Genomic DNA, 22,643 nt, shown 5'->3' on the forward strand with positions numbered 1-22,643 from the left:
CAATCACACTAATAGTTAACTAATCAGTGCATCAGAAAGGTTATCAGGAAGGACTGCAACTTATCTGTAGTGTTTGCATTTTTAACAATGAGAAAGAATTTAGAAATTATTTATATAATTTAAATTTATATTAAAAGTTATAAATTTATAAAATATTTCTTCATCCCAAATATTTTAATTTCGTTTTCAACTCTGATATATCAACAATGTATATTAATAGACATATTACAAAGTAGTTGATATATTTTAAATTTATAATGGAAAATTAAGTAATGAATTATTAAAATATTATTTTACTTAATCTATAAACACACAGTGTCTAATCTTTAGACTAAAAGTGAATGTATTTCATATAAAGCTTGGTAATGGTGCTTTGATGAGAGTTTTCTGTTAGATTATATAACACAAATAGTTAGCTAGGAGGTCTAATTTTAGCTCACATGATAGTAATTTGAAAAGCAAAGATATATTAATCTTTTATAAAATATTAGCTGTGTTACTAAACAATTCCCAATATGCTAGGCATTCGCCTCAGTATTTCATGCAATAAAGGAGAAGAGAGAGAAAGTAATAACAGCATGATTTAATAAACATTGTTTCATATAAAAAACTAACAAACAAGTGGAAATATTTCTTTATAATTTTATTAAAGAAACTCAAATGTCTTCTAGGCAATCAAAAGCTGAAAGTTATCATCTGCTGCTTCTATTACATATATAAAGCTTCCACCAGCTTTTTGCTTTTGAGAGAAATGCAGCAAAAATAAAATAATTTAAAATAATTTATTATTATTATTATTTTATTATTATTTATATTTATTATGTATAAATGTGAGCTTTATTTTTCTAGTAGAAGGAAGACAAAATGAACAACTGCCTTGTCTTGCTGCTGAGGGCTCCTTTTTCAAGAGAATAAGCTATTCCCAGTCAGCCAGAGCCTGGCCCATCAACCGTGACACTGATCCAACAGGAAGTCTCTCTTGAGAGAGAATATGATTTCCTCTATGTTTTTATGGTACTAAATGTGTGCCTTCTCCTGTGAACACCGCCTGTTTTCCTCAGACTAGAATTTCCTTCCTAGCCTCCCATTTTATGCCTCATCATTCAAATACCCAGATTAGAGCCCGCTTGTGGTACCCATGCTGTCACTCAGACCTGCTCCCTCCCTCACTCTTACACTGGATAAGAGCCCCACACTTGGTTTTCATGCTCTGTTGTTGCTGCCTTGAAATACTTAATAGTTTTACCTTTGAACTTGGGTTTTATAAGTGAATCCGGGTGGAACAGTAGAGTATGCGCATGAGCAGAGAGATGCATGAAACGCATGTGCCTCTGTTCCTTGCCACCGGTTCGCAGTGTTCCAGATGTCCCATGAGCACAGAATTCTGTGGGCCCAGGATGTGTGAGAGTTCAAGGTGAGTGAGCACAGGAGGAGCGAGTTGCCTTTACAACTAACTGGAGATGCTGATGGCCTGGAGAAGCCACTCTTTCTGCTCTAACCAGAACGTACGTTCAACACAGAAAGAAGGCAGTGGTATCTGAGGAACAAGTACATCAAAGGAAACCCGTCATCTTACCCGCGTCTTTTGCTGTGTGGCCAGCCACCTGAGCAGGAAATGATGACAAGGAAAAGGAAAGATAGGGTAATCCCTACTTCCTTTTCCTTTAGTCCTTCCTTCTTTACTCAGCCATAAGCTGAAAGTAGAGTGTTGGTAGAATGTGACGTGTCAAGAAAGGAAAATTGAAAAAGAATAGTCAGTTTTGTGCAGTGTTTTCACTGTTCTGGTAAGAATGAAATACATACATATGTGCACGCTCTGGAATACGAATTATATAATGTCAGCGGTTCCACATATTAATTAAGTGCTCTTAAATCTGCATTTAAAACTGGCCTTGCTCAATATAAAGCTGGATGGTAAAATTCATGCAAATAATTTAAATTTTTTATCTTTCTTTACTTAGAATGTAATTACTAGTAAACGGTGAATAAAAAACACCAGGACAAGTTGAGAGATGAAGGAAGAAAGGAAACAGCTTTTCTATTTTTTTTTTTTTTTAGAATATTCCCTGTAATTTTTTTTTAAATTTCTTTATTGATTAAGGTATCACATATTTGTCCTCAACCCCTCCAATACACCTCCCCCACTTATGCCCCCACCCCCCTATTATATTCCAATACCCCTTGATATATTCCAATACCCCTTGATATATTCCAATACCCCTTGATATATTCCAATACCCCTCCCCCACTTATGCCCCTACCCCACTATTGTCCTTGGCCACTGGTTAGGCTCATATGTATGCACATAAGTCCTTTGGTTGATCTCTCCCTTTTATCCCCACCCTCCCTTTGAGCTTATTTCTGGGTCTGTTCTTGTTCATAAGTCTATGTTGTTCATCATTTCCCCTAGATGAGTGAGATCATATCCTACTGGAAATATACTTATAAGAATAAAAAATGAGACAAACAATAATCATTATGCTGAAAGGCATATGAATCAGTCTGTAGTGAATTTCTTTCTGGGCCACCAGTTCTTTTGAGTACCTGTAGAAATACACTTTTTCTCCCTTTTGAACAAAGGAGCCCAGATTTTCACTTTGTAGTGGAACCTGCAAATTGTGTAGCGAGCCCTGGCTCAGGGGACTCCTTCCCATAAAATTTCCTCTGGTTCCTACCACTGCCCATTCAACATGAATTGTTCCCTGCCTTTCACTTCTAATTATTTTTAAACTTGTATTGAGCTCTGTATTTAGTCCAACCTGTTTGAAATTATAGTTATACTATGCACTTCCTGTAGCTACTGCTAGCAAGGTTCAAGTTCCTCTAACTGTCACTTGTAAATCACCCACATCAGAATCCCCTGGGAGTTGTGTTGGGGACTCCTAACCAGCTCCCCCTCAGGTTGGGGCAGGTCTTCAGGTGTGGTCTGAGGACCAGCAGCGCCTGAGTCACTGGACATCTTATTAGAAATGCAAGTTTGTGGTCCCACTGGACCTCAGAAAACGGGGTGCAGCCCTCCAGGGGATTCCGATGCCAGCCCAGAACCACGACTACGGCAGGAAGAACAGGAGCTCTAGGGCAGCTGCACTGGGGTTTGAACCCTGCCTGGATCATTTACTCTCTGACTTTGGAGCAAGCCTTCTCTCCCTGAGACAGGCTGAGACCCTGTAACCATGGAGGAAAACTTGTAATACTTGCAGGTGTCCTATAAGAAGTCTCTGTTTACCAACTATACCTCTGTGCCTTTATGTGATGGTTGAAGAATACGAAGAAACCTAATATGAATGCATTAAAGTAGTTTGAAATGAGATATCTGTGAGCCCCTGAGGGTCCTCCAGGAAAGTAAGAGAGGGGATCAGCACACGCCCACTTGGAGCGGGGGCCTGAGTGCTGCTGGGGTGTCCCCGTGGGAAGTGAAACCCTCTCAGAGGTAGATCCAGCTCAAAGGCAATGAGCTGGTGAAAGAATCCCACTCCAGACAGAGGGGAGAGGAAATTCATCGCATCAGAACACTGCTGGCAATGCCTTTCCTAGGAGATAGAGCGAACTGTAAAACCTTTTGCCTGCTCCTATTTCCGGGTGTCCGGCATCTTTGACACAAGAGAAACTAAAATAGTTATACCTAGATTGGGATGATAGCCCAAATTTTCACTTGAAGAACCTTCTTTAGCATTCAGTTTAATTGAACGGCTAAACCTGTAATATAGAGGAGAAAGATACAGAAACCCTAAGCACTGAATGGTGTGTGTGTTGTGAAAGAGAGAGAAATAGAAAAAGGGAGGGAAGGAGAGAGAGAGTGAGTGAGCCTATGGACTTTGTTTGTTATTTAGTGATTACAATACCAAAGCAAAATGGCAATATCAGTAACTTGGTTTTTATTTTGCATAACATTGAAATATTAATATTGATACTGGCATTTGATGTGTTTTTTTTTAATGTATTCAGAACTCATGAAAAATAAAAGGGTAAAAAGCCCTAATATCTAAAAACAAAAAAATTAAATATGCTCTAAAACAACTAAAAGTCCAATTTTTAAAAAAGTATTCATATTTGACATACATTGTTATTTAAAAATTACTAATTACCAGTATAATTGATAGAGTAATACTTCAAAAACTCTATATAAAAGGAAAAGTTTTATTAACTATGGAACATTGACAATTAAATAGTACTAAACATTTCAGTTTACAACATACATTTTTTTTTTTTCTACTTTCTACTTTGGTGCAAATTCTTCCCGCTGTTGATCAATCTCTGTTACTTTAGAGGAGGGATAATGGTGAAACTAGTGATAATCTGACACCAAATATTTTCTTCTAATTTACTTTCAAGTAATCTCATCTCTTGTTTAAAACCTCTGAGGTGGTAGTTTTGAAAAGTTTTTTCTTCTGCACAAACCACAATCAACAGCCAGTTCAGCTTTATTTCAGCGGTTGCCTTGCCAGCTTGCCTTTGACTCAGCGTCATCTTGTGTAGATGCTGAGTGGCCTGCATCAGTTTTGATCCTATGGTGTTTATATGCCACCTTTTCGGAAAGTCTGAGCCGGAGAAAGATGCATTCCTCGCAATAGAAGCTTGGCTCCATCCACTGTCGTCGTCATTCTCCCCGTTAGGATTATGGAGCGGAGATGAACGCCTTAGGAGTGAGTGCAGCCTTGCTGGTTTTGACTTGTTAATGCACCGAATACCTCTGTGGGTATAAATGTGGCTGTAAACAACATCAGACTTCAGAATTTAAAAAATATATTTTATATAAAAAGGTGTTGCTCCAGGAAAAATACAAGTATTTCAACACTTAAAAAACCATGCACTGCAATTATTTACATACTAGTAGATGACATAAAGGCCAACAATGTACTTGTTCGCACACAAGTACATCTAACTGTTTTTTAGCAAAATTCTTGCCCATGTCACAGACTCATCTCATGATGATGTGAGCTCAGCAGGAGGTATGGGGAGAGCGTGTTTCTCCGAAGAGCAGAAAAGTTCCGTGGTGTCTGGCCCAAGACAGAGTTGACTGGAGCATCAGAAAAGCTGAAAACCCATGCCTAGCCTAACATGCTGAATTTCTTTTAAGTAACATTTCAGCATGTCAGTATCAGTCCCTTTGTAAAAGAACACAGTACATACTCAGTGTCGTTGTCTAACAATATAGTAATATAAGCACAAGATAGCAGAAGTCATTAGAGAAATGCATTCACCTCAGGTAGATGAAATGACATGGACTAAAATAATCTACCAAGAAAGGGAAACATGATGGATTCGACAAAATCGTATCACAGGATAATCAAGTTCCAAGCAAACCAAAGTGCTGTGAAGGGGGGCGGGGAGGTGAACGAGAGAGCAGGGAGGATGGGAGTTCATGTAAATAAGACAGCATATAGCAAAAAGCAACAGTCAGACAAGAACGGAAGAGTCCCTGTGTGCGTGGGACAGATAATGAGTTGGGAAGTTCTAACCAGCGCACAAACGCTGCTGCTCCCCTGCCTGTCTCTACCCTCATGTCCGGTGAAGGCTGGGGGTGAGATGCCAGCTGTAGCTCAGAGCGTCAGAGGCCGGAAGCCCCTGGAGCAGGGGTCCTCAAACTTTTTAAAGTGGGGGCCAGATCACGGTCCCTCAGAGAGCTGGAGGGCCGGACTATATGAACTACTAATTCCTACTGTAACACCTCGGCTGCGCTCACTGCCCAAAAAACCTGGTGGGCCGGATCAGACTCCTCTGGGGGCCGCATGTGGCCCGCGGGCCGTAGTTTGAAGACGCCTGCGCCTGGAGCCTTTGGGGGTGGTTTTTCAGCGCTGTTGGATCTCTTGTGTTGCCCCAGGGTAAACTGGCCTTCCATTTTGTTAAAAATATATATTTTCATTGATTTCAGAGAGGAAGAGAGAGGGAGATAATCATTGATCGGTTGCCTCCTACATGACCGCCACCGGGGATTGAGCCCACAACCTGGGCATGCGCCCTTGCCTGGAATCGAACTCAGACCCTTCAGTTCGCAGGCTGACGCTCTATCCACTGGGCCAAACCAGCCAGGGCAACCGTTCGTTGTTGTTGTTTTTTTTTTTAAATAAAGAGGAGAACTTGGCTGAGATCCTTGGATACACCCCAGTTTCCCTTCACCTCCAACCCCTTGTCTCCTAACAGATGGATAAAGACTGTGCTATGCTGTGCTTCCTGGGGAAAAGCAGTGTTCACCGCTCCCAAAGTGACAGGTGGGGTGGGGATGGGCACAGCTGTCCTCACACTTACCCAGACACCTCCATTGGGTGTACTCAGAGCCCAGCTCAGTGCTTCTCAAAATGTGAGTCACCTGGGGATCTTGCCGAGCATGCGGGCTCTGATTCCACGGGTGCACAGCGGGCGTGGAGATTCCGGGGTCCGCTGAGGCTCCAGGTGGGACCAATGCCGCTGGGCCAGGAACCGGTCCTTGCATAAGGGCCCAGGCCTGCTCCTTGGCCTTCTTGGGGCGAGCGTGTGATGGGAGGGCACCGGCGTGCTGTCTCTGATGACCGCCGGCCAAAAGCATCGCCACAGACCCGGTGCCTGGCTCTGTTCAACCCTGCGGTGGGCCTGACCACCACTCCCGAGCTTGAGGAAGTTTGTAAGTACGATTTCTTTTTCTTACCCGCACAGAAAAGGCAGGGCTGGTGCTCGTGGGACTCTCCCACTTGGCAGAGCAGAAGAGAGGAGCCCACAGAGGAATCAGGTTTCCAAATGACTTTGTGCTGATGACCTGATTTGTGTCTCTGCCAAGAGCTGGGGAAATGAGCGGAGCTCCCCATCCAGTTCCTGCTCTTTGCTGGGTGGGTTCTGTTTAGGAAATTAAAACCCCAGACTTGATGATTTATGCAAAGTTCCCTTGACTAGCAAAACAGACGAAGGCCAGAGTGTTTATATCTAGGTCTTGCCGAGGGGGCAATTCTTTTTAGCACCTGAATGTGTCACTTTGGTGTGATAAGCAGCAGTTGAGGAGAGCCTGGCATTAAGAAAAGACTTACCACCGCGTGGTGCTTCACTCAGTTCTGGCACAATGGGATCTGAGAAAAGGACGTTTTAGTCTCAGTCCTGTGGCGTCAGGTTCACTCAGTTCCACAAACAGGTGTTGAGTGCCTGTTACACAGCAGGCGCTGTATTGGGTGCTGAGCCCGCAATGAGGCATGGTTACTGTCCTGGGGGCAGTGCTGGGTGGGAGACAGCCGAGCAGAGAGAAGGTCTACGCAGAATTGTTGGTGCAGCGGTTGAGGTGAGTACCCGGTGTCTGGTGTCCAGGCAGCGTGTCCTTGCCCAGCCTGGAGGTGGGAGATTGGAGCAGAGGGACTTCTTTGAATGGAGATGAAAAGTTTTAAAAAGGTGAGTCATTATTTCTGCGTGTTTCCCCCCCCTCCCCCCTTTGGCACACAATAGCATGCTCCTTTCCTCTTGAATTTAAGTGTGTTGTGCTTAAAGCCAATGAAACATGAGTGAAAGTGGCATGTGTCACTTCTAGGTAGAAGTTTTAAGTATGTGATTTGTCATTGGCTCTTCTTGCTGCTTTGGAAACGGTGAAATCATAGGTTAGGAGGAAGTTTGCATTAGTCTAAGTTCTTGATAACTGCAATGAGCAGAAATAAACCTTTGTTGCTTGAAGCCAGGAGATTTTCGAGTGGTTGGTATAGTGGCATGAGTCAGACTGGTCTGACTGACACAGACAGGCATTCTGGGCAGGGAGTTCTACTTACAATAAGGTGACCAGATGTCCCAATTTTTCGGGACTTTTTAAAAACACCTTGGGACACGGGACAAATTGTTAAAAATCGGGACTGTCCCGCTAAAAGCGTGATGTCTGGTCACCTTAACTTACAAGGCCTCAGAAATATGCACTTTACAGTTGGTTGGAAAGTGCAATGGTTAATAATATCAGAATATGCAATGCAGACTGCAAAAGGAGGGGTTTAGGTAGTGCCTAACTTCTCTGGGCCTCAGGGGAATAAAAGCTTGGACGATAGAAGCAAATGTTTGGCCAGATAAGCTCTTGAGTTTCCTTCTAACTAAAGGCTTTGACTTTACAAACTTGAATGCAGTTTATGATCATTTTTTCTGGGAACACCTTTCCCAAAATTCCCAGACGTAGTTGAAGAGCCTGAACGGAGGTGTCCCACATGGCGGAGGAGAATCTGCTGAGACTGGCTGAATCTCCTCATGGCTCATTGTGAACCAGTGGCCAGGTGGGAACAGATCACTTTCATTGCTTTCCATCCTCTGTGCCTCAACTCTATTTTCCTTTATTCTTACTGCCCTAGACCCCAAAAATGTACTGGCACATCACCTTTGGCTCAGACTCCTTTTTAAAGGAGCTTGGGCTAAAACAGTTTCCGAAGTGGCTCTAGAGAGTAGGCTCTCAGAGTAAGGTTTGGAATTGAAATGCCCAATGCACTATGCCTGTGGTCGGCAGAGTGTGGCTCTTCCACAAAATACCACAGCCTGGGAGAATCTATTTTGAAGAAGCGGTGCTAGAAGAAGTTTAAGTTTAAAAAATTTGGCTCTCAAAAGAAATTTCAATCATTGTACTGTTGATATCTGGCTCTCTTGACCAATGAGTTTGCCGACCACTGCACTAGGGAATGTTTTGCTTTGAGTTAGCGGGCTGTTAATATGCAATGAATCTCAAATGCTAAGTGTTTTCACCTGTGGTTGATTGAGATGAGGTGCATGTAGAGGGCAAAGTGTTGATCGATCAAATAACTGGTATTTCATCAGTGTGAGGGCAATGATAATTATATGTATTTTCAAGTAACAGCTACTTTTGGCTTCACTGGACTCCTTACAGAAAAGGAAATGATTGTTTCAGGGCAGGTAATGGCACAACTAAAGTTTCAGGCAGAAAGTGCTAGAAGTCAGGCCTAGGGTCTAATTATAAAGCATGATCTTTGGAAAGCAGACCTTCATACGTGCCATGAGGACAGGCCTCTTATGTGAAAATCGGGGCCCTGATAGAGAGTGACGTTGAGACAGGAAATGGTGACATCTGAATGGGTGAACCTGAGATTTTAAAACTCCCAGATTCCCCTGCTCTTCCCCATTTGCCAGAGAACAGACCACCTCACCTGAATGCCAGGTACTGATTTCAACTGAAGCAAGTGCTTCAAAAGATGTTGCTGACTCTTGCCCATATCTTCCCCACACCTCTCATTGCTTCAAGACCAATAAACAATCACGAGTCAGCACAGCCCAAGTGGGAAAGTAAAGAAATAATTATAAAAATCAGTCTATAAGCCAAGGGAATTGTCTGACCTGGCTGCTGTATACTGACAAGCCTCAGAAAAATTTGCATTCTGAGCATGTTAGACTGGGAGGGAGGGAAGGCATGACTATATGTTGAATTGGAAAGAATTTGATACCTTGCTATAATATTCTACAGAAATGGATCCTGGAATATGGTAGCTTATATAAAAATGACTTAAAGATGAAGTTCCTTGGAGTAGAATTGAGGAACAGAGCAGAAGACTTGGGGAAGTAAAGTGCCATAAACATAACCCAGCGGTTGTCTCAACCACAACTGCTGGGCCAGATGTACTAGACTGTATTTATGGCAGTATTTCAACATAGCCTTTGGTCTATAGTTCATTATGCATTTAGTGAATTGTTTTGTTGTTTTGTTGTTTTGTTTTGTTTTTATGCACATCAATAGAAATTATTGAAAGCAGAATGGCACTACATTAAAAGGGTAGTAGCATATGTTCACTCTCTTGCTTTAAGGCCATAATGTAAACTTCAGAGACCTTGATCTTCTTGGCATTCCACAGAGCACACACTGATCCATGCACTGATGGCATGTTAAGTGGACTGGGAGAGCTAGACGTGGAATATCCCCTAACTGCTCTAGTGAGAATAGTTTGGGAGAAAACTCACAATAATATTTAAGATCTGCCATGTTTGTGAAGTTTTCAAGGGTCTGGTGGTTAGGGATCTAATAGGACATTTATTCTAATAAATGCTACCATTAAGAAAGAGGTACAAGGCCTGTATATCCTTTTTTTGGATTTTGGTGATGCAGATACTATGCTTGGGAATATTTTTGCAACCAAATTACTGATTGACTCAGAACTTCAAGCAGGGCCTAGAGCAAAGAACCATTCTGCAGGGGTCCGGGTTCTACAAGCTGCTGATCAGTGGTTGCTAGTGGTGTCCGGAGAGTAAAGATAAAGTCTGGGGTCACTGGCAAGCCAAAGTCGGACAGCTGAGAGCAGATCCACAGGGTTCTGGAGCAGGACTGTGACTTCTGCAGCAGAGAACTGCCGGGTGTGAAGCACAGCTCCTGGTGCTTAAATGGTTCCGAGTAGCCAGACTGAGCATGTACCTTTAAACTGAGATGCCCTGAAATAAACGGTAGAACGGGGACAACAGCAAATGGTTGTATAATAGAAGTGGCTTATTGGGGACTAAGTTCATATCTCAAAAAACAAACAAACAAACAAACAAACAAAACACACACACACACACACACAAAAAAAAACCCCACCTCTAAGTAAATTACATAATCAGGTGCCCGACTCTCTATATTACCTACTGATGTTGCATTGATGCCTTTCCCTCTCTGATACCTTTGGCCAATGATAGTTTTTCCACTAATGGAGAAAAGGACTCTGGCTTGGTTCACTGTTGACACTAGCTGAAAATGGACAGCTGCTACAGTCCAGTCTCCTGCAGTGTGACCCTGGAGGAAAATGGGGAAGGGAAATCCTTCCAGTGGGCAGAGCTGTGGGCAGTACACTCACAATTCCTTCAGATGAAGAGGTGGAACTAGGTAGGGCTGTGCACTGACTTATGAGCAATGGTGGATGGGTACTTGCTCATGAAAAGGACCAGATTGGACGTCAGTGACTAGAGGTTCTGGGAAAGAGCTATGTGGATGGGCCCTTGCGGATGTGGACCTTTGGGTTTCATCTTAGTGTACACCAACTGCAGATCCATCTTTCAGCTTCTCTGGACTAGAATGATCCATCCTGTAGCTGCCAATTCGCTTCTCATTGGCTCCCACTTTTCCAATGGACCATTAAACAGAGTGGCCGTGATAGCAGGGATAAGAAGTTTGAATTGACCCAAATGAGCTGTCCCTCATCAAGGACTGGGTGGCTACTTCTACTGCTGAAGGCAACTTAACCAACAGAAGCAAACCACACGGAGCCCTCAATACGGCACCTTCCCTAGGGAGACCATTCAGGTACCTGGTTTCAGGGTGGTTATTTTAGAATCCTTCTACTCTGGGAAAAGGCAATGGCTTAGCCTTATTGATATTGACATCTATTCCTGATGTAAATTTTCCCTGGTTATCCCCAGTGTTCACCTTCCAAGGGCTTACAGACGTATGTGCACAATGTAAAGCAAAAATGGACTCATGATCACAGGTCCCCTGGTTTTATCACGTATTTCATCTTCCTGGAATCTCTGGCTGCTGGATTTGGATGAAGAGTTATGCTATAGGACATAGGTCAGCAAACTATGACCTGTGACCAAAATCTAGCTTGCGGCCTTTTCTTTAATTATGATTATTTTTTAAGATGAAGTTTTAAAAAGCACATCCATGCCTATTTCTTGTTATATTGTGTATGGTTGTTTTGTCACTATATTGGTGGAGTTGAGGAGTTGTGAAAGAGACCATGTGGCCCACAAACTCTGAAATTTCCTATTAAGGCCCTGGCTCGTGTGGTTCAGTTGATTGAGTGTTGTCCCATGCACCAAGACGTCACTGGTTCATTTCCCAGTCAAGGCACATACCTGGGTTGGGGACTTGATCTTTAATGGGGGATGTGCAGGAGGCAGGTGATAGATGGTAATCTCTCATCAATGTTTTTCTCTCATCCCCTACCTCCTTTTCTCTCTCTTTCTCAAGTCAATAAAAACATTAAACATTTTACTATTACATACTATTACTCTTTCCAACCCCTACTGTAGGACATGGCCTCTTATTTACCAAGGGGCTACCGAAGGGACTTGATGGGGGAAAAAATAAATAATTCCTTCTAGGGAAAATTTTGCAAAACGGGATACAAGAGATAAGAGGGAGCAGCAATTTCCTGCCCTTTCTGCCTGCTCTGAAGGATGATTTACCTCAGGAAGAATGGTTATAACAGATGCTTTAAAGTTTTTCTGATAATTATAATATCTGGGTCACGTCAGAGTTTATATCTGTCTTTTACTTGAATAGGTTTTCTTGTATTGATTCGTCAAATAATTTTGGATTTGTACCCTGGTAATTTCATATAATATGTTGTGAAGCTCCAGGTGTTATTGAAATATTCTGGGGAAAACAGATTTTTCTGTTTTCTTTTAGCAGGAGACCAACCTGGCTTGCCTTCTGGGGGCAGTGGTTCCAATGCCTTTGCTGCTCCTCGTAGGCACCACAAAGGGAGTCTGGGCCAAGGGCAGGGGCTTATGTGGTAGTTCAGTTCTCAACACTTCTGCTTCTTTGGGTGTGTCCTGCAAGGCCACAGCTTGGGGTAAACCAGGGACTTGTAACTATTCACACATGGAATTGTAGGAGTCCCCTTCTTCCCATTCTCTCTACTGCCAAGTTTTTTCCATTCTTCTTGATTCCCTAAGACCTCTTTTCTTACTCCTCTAGCTGATAAAATGGGCTTTCTCTTGAAGTTGTGGTCACCATCATTTTTGTTCCTGGGGAGAAATGAAGGGGAAAATAGAAAAATAACAGGAATGTCCTCCATCTTCTCTGCACAACAAAGACCCATTTTTCTGATTCATCCACCCAGAAAGATGGTTTTTATCTCAGGGTTATTTTCATGTTTATGTTCCTGGCCTTGGGGCAGGCTGATAGAGAGAGAAAGAGGAAAAACATTCTATAGTTTTTAAAGGTCCTCTATGCCAATCCTAGGCCTGGCCAGAAGGATGGTTCCTCTTTTTTATTATTTTTTTTAGTTCTTGTTGCCTATTCTTACCGTTCATTTTCCCTATGTGGCTTGCCCTTGGGTCAAATCCAAGAGATAAAAGACAAAAAAACAACAAAAACAAAAAACAGAAAAATGCCCATAAAATCAGGAAACACACTATCACCACATTAGTCATCTTTCAAGTTTTCACTTCTTTCCCTCTCCCACCCACCTGCTTCTATTTACTTTTCAGAGTTCCTAAGCAGTCACTGTTTTTGTTTTGTCCAGAGTTTTAGTTCTGATTAGTAAGAATCATACAGCTTACTCTATCTTGGCCAGATTCAGAAGATTCTATCTCAAGTATCAGGCCATATCTGTAGCCCTCATCCCTAGCCTTCTCCCTCATTTTCATGCCAGATCAATTGCTTCTTGGAGAAGAAATCATACAGGTCATGGAAAGATGCACAGGAAGCCTACGGTGGGGGGCATCAACTGAAGCAGATAAAATACTGTTGTTTTAAGGAGTTCAACCTGGACATTCCAAGTTGCCATGGGAATTGTGAAGTGATTAGTGTCTAAATGAAAAATCAGTCAGGAAATGACACAGACGTCCTTAAGGGAATCTTACTAACACAGCCTTGTTAGAAGAAATGACAGACTGCTGAGGGGAGGTTTCAGAAGAATAGCTTGGGATGCACAGGCCATGGGTAGGGCCTAGAGGGGGGTGGAGGCTGCAGTTCCCTGAACCTTTGGCAGGAAATGTAATAAAATTACATAAATAAGGGTGGATATCAATTCTAAAAATACCCCATAACCCAGTGATCCTTTACGAAGCCCTGAAAAGTATATTCCGTTCTCTCAACCACCAGCACCTTCTTAAAAGATTTGAAATCTAAAATCATGGCTAATTGCCCTAACTCAGTGGTCGGCAAACTCATTAGTCAACAGAGCCAAATATCAACAGTAGGATGATTGAAATTTCTTTTGAGAGCCAAATTTTTAAAACTTCTTTTAATGCCACTTCTTCAAAATAGATTCTCCCAGGCCCATGATATTTTGTGGAAAAGCCACACTCAAGGGGCCAAAGAGCCACATGTTTGCCGACCACTGCCCTAACTGGTTTGGCTCAGTGGATAGACCATTGGCCTATGGACTGAAGAGTCCTGGGTTCTATTCCAGCCAAGGGCATCTGCCTCAGTTGTGGTCTCAATCCTCAGTAGGGGGTGTGCAGTAGTCAGCTGATCAATGATTCTCTGTCATTGTTGATGTTTCTCTCTCTCCCTCTCCCTTCCTCTGTGAAATTGATAAAAATAAAAATATTTTAAAAATGAATAAAATCATGGCCTATTTTTCAGTTTCTTGCATGAAACAGGCCGTGGCAGGAAGTGGGGTTTCTCAGTGGCCAATTGCCAATGCTGTGTTCCTCGTCACAGTCATGCCAAGCTTTGGCCTTCGATCTCAGTAATGACTACAGTGGAGTGCCAGAGGCAAGAGGCGCTGGGTGAGGAGGACAAAGGGTATGTGCGCTGCAGCAGCAGATCTGGATGGCTGTCTACTGTTCAAGGAGTCTTCAGCTAGTCCCCTCGCTGCCTTGTCTCTAACATAGGAGCGAAAATGCCCATGCTGAGGGTTGTGGGAGTAAATGAAATAGCACCATGTTCCCCTCTTTTGCGCTCTGCCTCCAAATGAGACTTACGTTGCAGATTACCTTATTCAAAAGAGATTTATAACTTCAGATGTTTGTGCAACTCTGCCTCTAAAGGATTGCATGCTAAACACTCTTAGGAGAGCTCCCTGGTTGAACAGATAAGAATGATTAAAAACAAACATGCATAACTTACATATGACTGGTGTTTCAAAAGTTTGAAGCTTATCCTCTAAAGAAGGTTGGCATTCTGTCTCTGTTTTGTATGCTCTCTTTACAGAGAATCTTGAAATGAATAGGGCTGGAATGAATGGCATTTTGTTTTCCTGCCCCTTTGTGTTGTTCAGCTTTCAAGGCAACATCATAACTTTTACTCATTTTCTTCATACCATGCACAGAGACCCTCATGCTTTGTACCAAGCAGGTACTTAAAAAATATTACCGAACCCAATTGATGACCAATCTCATTCTCTTGTGTTACGGCTCCTTAGACTGAATGGAGAGGATCCGTTCAACTCAAACATTAACATCAAGAAGAAAAAAGGAGAGGCCAAAAAACATAGGTTAAGTAATTTTGCGTGTCTTCTAAATTTTGGTCACTTGGAAAATTCAGAATTTCTCAGCACAATTGCTAATTTGTGTCAAGCTTTTTTTTTTTTTTTTTTTTTTTTTTTTTTTTGTTTTTAATTTATTTATTTATTTATTTTTACATATTTTAATGATTTTTTTTGCCCCCTCCCTCCCTCCCCCATATCCCCTCCCTCCCCATAGTTTTATGTCCATTGGTTGTACTTATATGCATGTATACAAGTCCTTCGGTTGATCTGTTATCTCCCCCAGATCCTCCTCCCCTCCCCGCTGTAATTTGACAATCTGCTTGTTGCTTTACTGTCTCTATATCTATCTTTTGGTTCATCAGTTTATAATGCTCTTTATTATCCACAAATGAGTGAGGTCATGTGGTGTTTCTCTTTCATTGATTGGCTTATTTCACTCAGCATGATGTTCTCCAATTCCATCCAGGTTGCTGCAAATGATGAGAATTCCTTCTTCTTTATGGCAGCATAGTATTCCATTGTGTAGATGTACCATAGTTTTTGGATCCAATCATCTGCTGACGGGCACCTAGGCTGTTTCCAAATTCTGGCTATTGTAGATTGTGCTGCTATGAACATAGGGGTGCATATATCCTTTCTGATTGGTGTTTCTAGTTTCTTGGGATATATTCCTAGGAGTGGGATTACTGGATCAAATGGGAGTTCCATTTTCAGTTTTTTGAGGAAACTCCACACTGTTCTCCACAGTGGTTGCACCAGTCTGCATTCCCACCAGCAGTGCACGAGGGTTCCTTTTTCTCCGCAACCTCGCCAACACTTGTCGTTTGTCGATTTGTTGATGTTGGCCATTCTGACAGGTGTGAGATGGTACCGCATTGTTGTTTTGATTTGCATCTCTCGTATAATTAGTGACTTTGAGCATGTTTTCATGTGCCTTTTGGCCTTCCTTCTGTCTTCTTTTGAAAATATTCTATTTAGGTCCCTTGCCCATTTCTTAATTGGATCATTCATCTTCCTTTTATTTAGTTGTATCAGCTGTCTGTAGATGTTAGAGATTAAACCTTTATCAGTGGTGTTATTTGCAAATATGTTCTCCCACACAGTGGGCTTTCTTGTTGTTTTGTTGATGGTTTCTTTTGCTGTAAAAAAGCTTTTTATTTTGATGTAGTCCCATTTGTTTATTTTCTCTTTAGCTTCCATTGCCCTAGGGGCAGTATCAGTGAAGAAGTTCTTTTGGCATACGTCTGCGATTTTGCTGCCTGAGGATGCTTCTAGTATTTTTATGGTTTCCCGTCTGATGTTTAAGTCCTGTATCCATTTTGAGTTTATTTTTGTGTATGGTGTAAGTTGGTGATCTAGTTTCATTCTTTTGCATGTGTCTACCCAATTTTCCCAACACCATTTATTGAAGAAACTGTCTTGACTCCATTGTATATTCGTGCCTCCTTTGTCAAATATTAATTGAGCATATTGATTTGGGTTGATATCTGGGTTCTCGATTCTATTCCATTGATCTATATGTCTGTTCTTGTGCCAGTACCAGGCTGTTTTGAGAACAGTGGCTTTGTAATACAGTTTGAAGTCCGGTATTGAGATCCCTCCTACTTTACCCTTCTTTCTCAGGATTGCTGTGGCTATTCGGGGTCTTTTATTGTTCCAAATGAACTGTTGGAGAGTTCTTTCTAGGTCAGTGAAATATGCCCTTGGTATTTTAATGGGGAGTGCATTGAACCTATAGATTGCTTTAGGAAGTATGGACATTTTGATGATGTTGATTCTACCAATCCATGAACATGGTATGTTCTTCCATCTCCTTACATCATCCTCTATCTCTTTTTTCAATGTCGTGTAATTTTCTGCATATAGATCCTTTACTTCCTTAGTTAAATTTATTCCTAGGTATCTTAATTTTTTTGGTGCGATGGTAAATGGAATTGCTTTTTTAGTCTCTGTTTCTGTAGTTTCACTGTTGGTGTATAGAAATGCCATGGATTTCTTGGCGTTAATTTTGTATCCTGCTACATTGCCAAATTCATTTATTAAGTCAATTAGTTTCTTAATGGAGTCTTTTGGGTTCTTTATGTACAATATCATGTCATCTGCAAATAAGGATAACTTTACTTCTTCTTTTCCAATTTGGATGCCTTTTATTTCCTCCTCTTGTCTAATTGCAATGGCTAGTACTTCCAGTACTATGTCAAACAGGAGTGGCGAAAGTGGGCATCCCTGTCTTGTTCCTGTTCTTAGAGGGAATGGTTTTAGTTTTTGCCCATTGAGTATAATGTTGGCTGTGGGTTTATCATATATAGCTTTTATTATGTTGAGGTATGATCCTTGTACTCCCACCTTGTTAAGAGTTTTTATCAGGAAAGGGTGTTGGATTTTATCGAATGCTTTTTCTGCATCAATTGATATGACTATATGATTTTTATCTTTCAATTTGTTTATGTGATGTATCACGTTTATTGATTTGCGGATATTGTACCATCCTTGCATTCCTGGAATAAATCCTACTTGGTCATGGTGTATGATCTTTGTGATGCTCTGCTGGAGCCGATTTGCTAGGATTTTGTTGAGGATTTTGGCATCTATGTTCATGAGGGATATTGGCCTGTAATTCTCTTTCATTGAGTTGTCTTTATCTGGTTTTGGTATTAGGGTGATGCTGGCTTCATAGAAGGAGTTTGGAAGTGTTCCTTCCTCTTGAATTTTTTGGAAAAGTCTGAGGAGGATAGGTTTTAGTTCTTCCTTGAATATTTGGTAAAACTCTCCTGTGAAGCCATCTGGCCCTGGGCTTTTGTTTGCTGGAAGCTTTCTGATGACTGTTTCAATTTCTTCCCAAGTCACTGGTCTATTGAGATTTTAAAATTCTTCCTGATCGAGTTTTGGAAGTTTGTATTTTTCTAGGAATATGTCCATTTCCTCCAGGTTGTTCAGTTTGTTGGAATAGAGTTGTTCGTAGTATTTTGTAACAATCCGTTGTATTTCGTTGGGGTCTGTTGTTATTTCACCTCTTTCATTTCTGATTTTGTTTATTTGGGTCCTCTCTCTTTGTTTCTTAGTTAGCCTGGCTAGAGGTTCATCTATCTTGTTTATTCTTTCAAAGAACCAGCTCTTGGTTTTGTTGATCTTATGTATTGTTTTTTTGGTCTCTATGTCGTTTATCTGTGCTCTGATTTTTGTTATTTCCTTCCTTCTGCTTACACTGGGCTTTTCTTGTTGCTCCTTTTCTAACTCTTTGAGTTGTAGAGTTAGATCATCTGTTACCCTTTTTTCTAGTTTTTTGCAATAGGCTTGTAAGGATATGAACTTCCCTCTTAAGACTGCTTTTGCTGTGTCCCATAGATTTTGGATTGTTGTGTTTTCATTGTCATTTGTTTCCAGGATGTTTTTAATTTCTTCCTTGATTTCTCTGGTAACCCAGTCCTTGTTTAATAGCGTGCTGTTTAGTCTCCATGTGTTTGATTTCTTTGGATTATTTTTATTGTAGTTAATTTCCAGTTTTATGCCATTATGGTCTGAGAAGATACTTGATATGATTTCTATCTTCTTGAATTTGAAGAGACTTTGCCTATGACCCAAAATGTGGTCTATCTTTGAGAATGTCCCATGTGCACTTGAGAAGAATGTATATTCTGTGGCTTTGGGGTGGAGTGTTCTGAAGATGTCAATTAATTCCATCTGGTCTAGTGAGTCCCTTAGGATTGATATTTCTTTGCTGATTTTTTGTTTAGATGATTTGTCGAAGGGTGACAGTGGGGTATTAAAATCTCCTACTATGATTGTATTGCTATTAATCTCTCTCTTAATGTCCTCCAGCAGTTTTTTAATGTATTTGGTTGCTCCTGTATTGGGTGCATATATATTTACCAGGGTTATTTCTTCTTGTTGGATTGTTCCCTTTAGTATTATGAAGTGGCCTTCATTATCTCTTATTATGTCCTTCACTCTGAGATCTAATTTGTCAGATATAAGTATTGCTACCCCAGCTTTTTTTTCATTTCCATTTGCCTGGAAAACTTTTTTCCATCCCTTCACCCTCAGTCTGTGTGCATCTTTTTTTCTGAGGTGGGTTTCTTGTAGACAACAGATGTATGGGTCTTGTTTTCTTATCCAATCTGTTACCCTATGTCTTTTGATTGGAGCATTTAATCCATTTACGTTTAAGGTTATTATTGATAGGTACACATTTGATGCCATTTTTATTCTATACCCGTGTTCCTTCTTCACTTCCTATTTCTTTATTTTTACAGCAGACCCTTTAGCATTTCTTGCATTGCTGGTTTGGTGGAGATAAATTCCTTCAGTCTTTTTTTGTCTGTGAAGCTCCTGATTTCCCCTTCAATTTTGATTGATAGCCTTGCTGGGTACAGTATTCTTGGATTCAGACCCTTCCTTTGCATGACTTTGTATATTTCATCCCATTCCCTTCTGGCCTGGTAAGTTTCTGTTGAGAAATCAGTTGCTAGTCTGATGGGGGTTCCTTTGTATGTAACTTCCTGTCTCTCTCTGGCTGCTTTTAAGATTCTTACTTTGTCATTGTTGTTTGCCAATTTGATTATAATGTGCCTTGGAGTCTGTCTTCTGGGATTCATTTTGCTTGGGACTCTGCGAGCATCTTGGATTTGTGTGGGTTTTTTCTTCTCTATTTCAGGAAAGTTTTCTGTCATTATTTCTTGAAATACTTTTTCCATGTCTACCTCAGTTTCCTTTCCTTCTGGAACCCCTATTATTCGAATATTATTTTGTTTTGTAATGTCCCAAAGCTCCCGTAGGCTCTCCTCCTGCTTTTTAATCTTTTTTTCTAGAAGCTGCTCTACTTGGGTATTTTTTTCCATCTTATCTTCTAGCTCACTGATGTGGTCCTCTGCTTCCTCTAGTCTACTCTTGATGCTTTCTATTGAGTTCTTCATGGTAGCGATGTCATTTTTCATTTCTTCTTGGTTCTTCTTCAATTCCTCATGGTTCTTCTTCAGTTCCTCATGGTTCTTCCTCATTTCTTCTTGGTTATTGTCAAATTTCTCTTCCATTCTTTTTAGCCATCCTATGATCATTATTCTGAATTCTTGCTCTGGTAGGCTGCTTACCTCGGGCTCGTTTACTTCCTTTTCTGGTGATGCCTGCTTTTCTTTCATGTGCGGACTATGTTTTTGTCTCCCCATGGCCTCTCTTCTCAGGATGTCTGGTTATGTGGTGTTCCTTCTCCTGCGTTGATTTAAAATTTCAAAATACAAACACTACCTGGTACAACACAAGAGGCACTTAACAGGAATGTACTTACAATATTAATAACCTTTAGTAAAGGTGACCACTAGAGAAAGGCAACTTAGGGGATAGGAGAGAAGGAAGAAAGGTAAAAATAAAATAAAGAAAAATTTAAAAAAGTAAAAATTAAAATTAAAAAAATTTAAGTAAATAAAATAAAAAAAAGAGGGATAAAGAGATAGAAAGAGAGGAAAAAAAGTAATGACAAAATAAAGTTGGAAAACAGGGAAAAAAAAGAAAGGAGAGAGAGAGAGAAAGAGAGAGAAGAAGCAAACTAAAAGAGAAATGGGAAACAAACTATATATATGTGGAGAAAACTGCCATAGAACAACCACTGAACCCAGCCAATGCCAGTAACAATACTTGGAGATTAATACAAACTACAATATCCCCTATTATTAAGTAAGGCTATGATATACAGAAGTAAAAGATACAAACAAAAACAGAGTATTTAAAAAAAAATACAAAGCAACAATAACAACACAGTAATAAGCATAACAATTTCACTAACAAGCCTAAAAATTCACAATAATCAACCTTCACACAAACAATGCGAAAAGGATAGAGGGGAGAACAATTTTTCTTTCTTTTTTTTTTTTTTTTTTTTTTTTTTTTTTTTTAACTAGTTAATATAGTGCAGAGATTGGTATTTATACACTTGGATCAGGGGTTGGAACATAGGTCTATAAGTATAGTGAGAGTTTTAGCAGGGGGTATACAGAAAGAATAGAGGAAAAACTAAAGCCAGAAAGGGATAGGATAAACTGTAGACTAAAAGGGTAAAGTTTAGCAAGAGAGTGATGGTGTAAAGATCGAGTTGAGATAGGGTTGAATGATGCTATAGTAGAGATTAAAATAGAATGAAGGTTACTCCCAAGGTAAAATAAAGAAAAAAAATAAAATGGTACTGAAGAGGGAAAGAAAAAAAAAAAATTTGCAAAATAGCAGTAGTAATAGTGATGATAGAGATTGAAAAATGTAATAATTAAAAAGGTAAAATCAAGTAAGAAAAAAAATCGTTTCTTAAGTAAAAGATATAAAAAATGAAGATTAAATAAAAGAGGTAAAAAATGAAAATAAAATAATAGTAAAATTAGCATAAAAATGTCCAGTAGTGGTCATTCACTTCCTCTGTTAATTTATTTGGCACTCCTGATTCTCGGCCCAGAAAGTCTTGCAGTTCCCAGCATTCCACTGCACCTCAGATTTGTAAGGTAATCCTTAATTTTAAGTAGACTATATCTTAGTTATTTGTGTCCATTTATTTTTGATTAATTAAAAGATAAAAGAAAAGAAAAAGAAGGAAAAAAAAAAAAAAAAAAGGGGGCAGTTTGTAATTCAGCTCTTAGGTGTCAGTGTTACTGGTTTGACCTCCCAGTCTTTTTGGTTGCTCTGGCCTTCTTTCTCTATGGCTCTAGCTGGCAGGGTGCCAGCTGGCTCCCAGACTATCTCTTCTGGTACAGATCCCTTGTTTCCAGGAAGGCAATTTCCCCCTGCAATTTCCCCGGATATGCCCAACTGGGCAGTCCTTCCCTAGTATTCAGAAGCAAGGGGGTGAAGGGGATCAGGCACCAAGGTGTCCAGATGTTCCGCCCTAGGCGAAACAGCCGAGATTCTTAACGCTCTGTCCAGTGACCTGTGGCGTTTTAAAAAAGTCCCGCTTCTGGGGAGGATAACGTCAAACCCAGCACTAGGTGTCGCTGCAGCCTTCTTTGGGTGCTGCTTGCGGGCGGTAGTGCGCGCTCCCGGCTACCCTGAGGGAGGGGTTGGAGCTCCCCGGGTACCGTAGCTGCCTGGGCCGCGGGACCCCGGTCCCCTAGGCTGTCCCCGCAAACTCTGACCTTTCTGTGGGTGACCGAAGAACTCCCCGGATTCCACGCGCCCGTGCCGATTCGGGCTTCTCAGCTGCTTGATGGACCTCCCCGCTGTGTGTTTTTCCAGGCCTCAGGGATGCTCCTCCTTTCCTGGTAAGATGGCGCTGCCTTCTCTCCGCGAGAGCTCGCTGGGAGAGCCGCAGCAGCCGCGGCAGTGCTGGCCTCTTGGTCAGGAAATCTTGTCCAGCGGACCTTTCCTTACCTTCCTAGAGAATTCCGAAGCCCCTTAGCTGCCAATCAACATTCCCTGAGCGACTCAGATGCTATTTCTATCTGTTCTGGGACCAGAGTCAGAACAAGTCCGACTGTTCGGTCGCCATCTTCAAGCTCCGCCCCCCTGTGTCAAGCTTTGATCACTGAGATTCATAATACCCACTTTGCCCCCCTAGCCCAGCAGCTCAAGGCCAGGTCTTGCAGTTGACAATTATTAGGGAAGTTCAGT

The sequence above is a fragment of the Pipistrellus kuhlii genome, unplaced genomic scaffold (assembly GCF_014108245.1).
Source record: "Pipistrellus kuhlii isolate mPipKuh1 unplaced genomic scaffold, mPipKuh1.p scaffold_m20_p_12, whole genome shotgun sequence".
In the NCBI taxonomy this organism is placed as follows: domain Eukaryota; kingdom Metazoa; phylum Chordata; class Mammalia; order Chiroptera; family Vespertilionidae; genus Pipistrellus; species Pipistrellus kuhlii.